Source organism: Schistocerca americana, unplaced genomic scaffold (assembly GCF_021461395.2).
Source record: "Schistocerca americana isolate TAMUIC-IGC-003095 unplaced genomic scaffold, iqSchAmer2.1 HiC_scaffold_1534, whole genome shotgun sequence".
In the NCBI taxonomy this organism is placed as follows: Eukaryota; Metazoa; Arthropoda; class Insecta; order Orthoptera; family Acrididae; genus Schistocerca; species Schistocerca americana.
In genome coordinates this window covers 10,001-15,000 of record NW_025725618.1, presented here as the reverse complement: position 1 = coordinate 15,000, position 5,000 = coordinate 10,001, and the positions used below count along the sequence as shown (strand labels likewise).

The 5,000-nt window shown below is 51.6% G+C and overlaps 1 non-coding gene across 1 annotated transcript in view; it reads right to left on the bottom strand.

Annotated features, from left to right (window-relative positions):
• Window positions 1–508, bottom strand: part of LOC124569774 — a 1,910-nt gene extending 1,402 nt beyond the window's left edge. The window contains exon 1 of the ribosomal RNA XR_006971297.1: window positions 1–508. This exon is cut by the window's left edge and continues 1,402 nt beyond it. This is a non-coding gene — a ribosomal RNA (small subunit ribosomal RNA).
• Between the last annotated feature and the right edge of the window lie 4,492 nt (window positions 509–5,000).

Sequence of the window (5,000 nt, the reverse complement as noted above, 5' to 3'; positions counted from 1 at the left end):
GAGTCCCGTATCGTTATTTTTCGTCACTACCTCCCCGTGCCGGGAGTGGGTAATTTGCGCGCCTGCTGCCTTCCTTGGATGTGGTAGCCGTTTCTCAGGCTCCCTCTCCGGAATCGAACCCTGATTCCCCGTTACCCGTTACAACCATGGTAGGCGCAGAACCTACCATCGACAGTTGATAAGGCAGACATTTGAAAGATGCGTCGCCGGTACGAGGACCGTGCGATCAGCCCAAAGTTATTCAGAGTCACCAAGGCAAACGGACCGGACGAGCCGACCGATTGGTTTTGATCTAATAAAAGCGTCCCTTCCATCTCTGGTCGGGACTCTGTTTGCATGTATTAGCTCTAGAATTACCACAGTTATCCAAGTAACGTGGGTACGATCTAAGGAACCATAACTGATTTAATGAGCCATTCGCGGTTTCACCTTAATGCGGCTTGTACTGAGACATGCATGGCTTAATCTTTGAGACAAGCATATGACTACTGGCAGGATCAACCAGGGAGCTGCGTCAACTAGAGCTGAGCAGCCGGCCGCCCGGGAGTGTGTCCCGGGGGCCCGCGCGAACACGCAAGCGTCCGCTCAATTATTCTGCAAACAGGAGGAGGCTGAGCTCCCCTGCACAATACACCTCGAAACCCTCTCAGGTCCCGGCGGCGCGCAGCGCCGTCCTAAGTACTTGGTCGGGTTCGAGAGAGGCGCAATCGCCCGGAGTTTGGCGAGTAGACGCTTTAGGTGCGACCACCCGTGCTCCCAACTGAGCTTGCCGCTGCCGACAGAGGCCCGGGAGCGTGCTGTCGTGCATTGCCGGCGGGAGACAACACGCGCCACCTACGGTGACCGGCAGCTCCAAACGCCAGCGCCACAGAAGGACAAAAGCCCCACTTGGGTGCCGAAGCGAACTCTCCCAGCACAGCGCACGCGCCAACACGTCCGCACAGCTGCGATACAAACCACCTGCGAGAACCGCAGAGGCGACCGAGCAGCAGGACGGCGTCGCGGCGCCGAGCGCCGGGCGGCGGCGCATCCTCAGCGCACACAGTCCCTCAATCGGACCAGCAACACTGCAGATGTCCACCGCGCTTCGCACCGGGCCCGCGAGGACCTACTTTTGGCCGCACGGCGCCGCGTGCAGGGTGCGCCGGCCGCGCAGCTGCGCCGCCTGCCGCCTCCGTCGGCCGGCGCGCCTGCCACTGGCCGCCCCCACCAGCCGGCTGTAGCGCGTGCGCCCACGCACCGCGCGGCCAGCACGCCGGGAGGCCCCCCCTCACCGGCCGGGGAAGGTCCCACCCAGCCACCGCCGCGTATCGCTTCACACCCAGATGCCATTCACGTTCGTGGGCATGGTGGGTATCGCTGGAACAACCGGTTGGTAGCTCAACCGATCGTCGCCATCACTGATTCACCTCTAGCGAGAACAACCGCACCACAAACGGTTTACCAGTTTTTCATTTGCATAACGTCACCAGCAAACGTAGGCGTCCATCGCCCATTTGCAAATTCAACGATTGTTGCATGCCTGTGTCAGGTGTCACGACACACTATGTCTGCCACATACACGCAACAACATGTGCACGCTTCGCGAACACGTGGAAGGTGGCCCCCGTACGTATGCGATGTCCATTGCGCGAACGACTGTCAACCGGCCTCTGTCGCATGTCGCAGATGTGGAACGCAGTGCACCATGCTATCACGGTGTGTGAGAAGAGACGACTACGTCTGACAACACGCGCCACTACATCAACAGACGGCTCATGCTGATCGCCATCCAGGGCATACCACACTGCAATCCAGCTCTTATAGGGAGACGACACGTAGCTGAGTGCACAACATTTGGACCGCATGGTTCGCCGTTGTTGGCGCAGTCGTTGTACGGTCACATGTACCACGATGTATCATTCAGTACATGAGGACCAATGTGCAGTACAGTGTGTGATTTGGACGTACAACATCAGCGGACAGTTGACACAGGCCGTACCACAGCGTAGGCTAAGTGCTTCGCACATGCGAATGCCAATGAACAACTGCAAATGCCAATGAACAACTGCAAAGGGCATTGAGCATGTACGTCCTGCTGCCATCCACATTACAGTGTATAGCTGCAAGGTGTTTAACATGAAGCGATACACTGGGGACCGGGCAGTGCGAGTAGCAAACTATATTGCGGGGGTTGCAGTTAGGCAACACTACACTAATTTAACGCGTCGTATGACAATTACAGAGCAGGTTAAGGCCCAACGTGTGTTGGGTTAAGGCCCAACGTGTGTTGGGTTAAGGCCCAACGTGTGTTGGGTTAAGGCCCAACGTGTGTTGGGTTAAGGCCCAACGTGTGTTGGGTTAAGGCCCAACGTGTGTTGGGTTAAGGCCCAACGTGTGTTGGGTTAAGGCCCAACGTGTGTTGGGTTAAGGCCCAACGTGTGTTGGGTTAAGGCCCAACGTGTGTTGGGTTAAGGCCCAACGTGTGTTGGGTTAAGGCCCAACGTGTGTTGGGTTAAGGCCCAACGTGTGTTGGGTTAAGGCCCAACGTGTGTTGGGTTACGTTAAGGGGCCATGTGGGTTACGTTAAGGGGCAATGTGGGTTACGTTAAGGGGCAATGTGGGTTACGTTACGGCGCAATATAGGTTACGTTACGGCGCAATATAGGTTACGTTAAGGCGCAATATCGGTTACGTTAAGGCGCAATACAGGTTACGTTAAGGCGCAATACAGGTTACGTTAAGGCGCAATACAGGTTACGTTAAGGCGCAATACAGGTTACGTTAAGGCGCAATACAGGTTACGTTAAGGCGCAATGCAGGTTACGTTAAGGCGCAATACAGGTTACGTTAAGGCGCAATACAGGTTACGTTAAGGCGCAATACAGGTTACGTTAAGGCGCAATACAGGTTACGTTAAGGCGCAATACAGGTTACGTTAAGGCGCAATACAGGTTACGTTAAGGCGCAATACAGGTTACGTTAAGGCGCAATACAGGTTACGTTAAGGCGCAATACAGGTTACGTTAAGGCGCAATACAGGTTACGTTAAGGCGCAATACAGGTTACGTTAAGGCGCAATACAGGTTACGTTAAGGCGCAATACAGGTTACGTTAAGGCGCAATACAGGTTACGTTAAGGCGCAATACAGGTTACGTTAAGGCGCAATACAGGTTACGTTAAGGCGCAATACAGGTTACGTTAAGGCGCAATACAGGTTACGTTAAGGCGCAATACAGGTTACGTTAAGGCGCAATACAGGTTACGTTAAGGCGCAATACAGGTTACGTTAAGGCGCAATACAGGTTAGGTTAAGGCGCAATACAGGTTAGGTTAAGGCGCAATACAGGTTAGGTTAAGGTACGACATAGGTTAGGTTAAGGTACGACATAGGTTAGGTTAAGGTATGACATAGGTTAGGTTAAGGTACGACATAGGTTAGGTTAAGGTACGACATAGGTTAGGTTAAGGTACGACATAGGTTAGGTTAAGGTACGACATAGGTTAGGTTAAGGTACGACATAGGTTAGGTTAAGGTACGACATAGGTTAGGTTAAGGTACGACATAGGTTAGGTTAAGGTACGACATAGGTTAGGTTAAGGTACGACATAGGTTAGGTTAAGGTACGACATAGGTTAGGTTAAGGTACGACATAGGTTAGGTTAAGGTACGACATAGGTTAGGTTAAGGTACGACATAGGTTAGGTTAAGGTACGACATAGGTTAGGTTAAGGTACGACATAGGTTAGGTTAAGGTACGACATAGGTTAGGTTAAGGTACGACATAGGTTAGGTTAAGGTACGACATAGGTTAGGTTAAGGTACGACATAGGTTAGGTTAAGGTACGACATAGGTTAGGTTAAGGTACGACATAGGTTAGGTTAAGGTACGACATAGGTTAGGTTAAGGTACGACATAGGTTAGGTTAAGGTACGACATAGGTTAGGTTAAGGTACGACATAGGTTAGGTTAAGGTACGACATAGGTTAGGTTAAGGTACGACATAGGTTAGGTTAAGGTACGACATAGGTTAGGTTAAGGTACGACATAGGTTAGGTTAAGGTACGACAAGGTTACGGTACGACATAGGTTAGGTTACGGTACGACATAGGTTAGGTTACGGTACGACATAGGTTAGGTTACGGTACGACATAGGTTAGGTTACGGTACGACATAGGTTAGGTTACGGTACGACATAGGTTAGGTTACGGTACGACATAGGTTAGGTTACGGTACGACATAGGTTAGGTTACGGTACGATATAGGTTAGGTTACGGTACGATATAGGTTAGGTTAAGGTACACATTGTTGTAAGGAAAGGTTTAATGGGGGGCGGGGCGGGGCGGCCGGTTTGTTGATTGTGATTATAGTAAGTGGATGCCTGCGGCATCATCTGATTTGCCACGTCAGGATGCACCTTTGGCTCATGACAGGCGGCGCTCTCATTCCATGCTTGTGGCAGACCTGTGTCTTTCATTCCTGCCATTGTTTGTGTGCTGTGAGAGGAGGCAGTATTGTGATGTTGGGTGCACCCCTGTGTAGGACATGTGTGGGTGTTGGTGGCTTGGCTGAGCAATGGTGGTTGTCGGGTGGGTGGGATATTCTGTTTTCTGAGTGGACCTCCCAGTCTGGTTATGACAGTGTGGATTGTCTAATGTGGCGGAGAGGATGCACTGGGTGTTGTTCCATGCTGGTGCTTACATATTGTCTGTGTGCGTGTTACAGGCAGAGAGTAGTGCGTGATAAGGGTGTGTGGCTGACGTGTGGTTGTGATTGTGAGCAGAGTCTTTCAGCATGTATACGGACAGTTGTATACATTATCTGTATTCTGATGGCTCTATCTATTACTAATCAGCGCCGTGTATACGTTTAATCCGGTTCCAGTCGAAACTGTTGTATCTCTGTACATTAGTGACACGGCGAGCCCGCTATGTAGTTACTCGTCTCGGCAGCTTCCACCGGTGTATGGCAAATGATTATAAGGAATCAGTCTAGTCGTCAATACCGATGGTGTGACG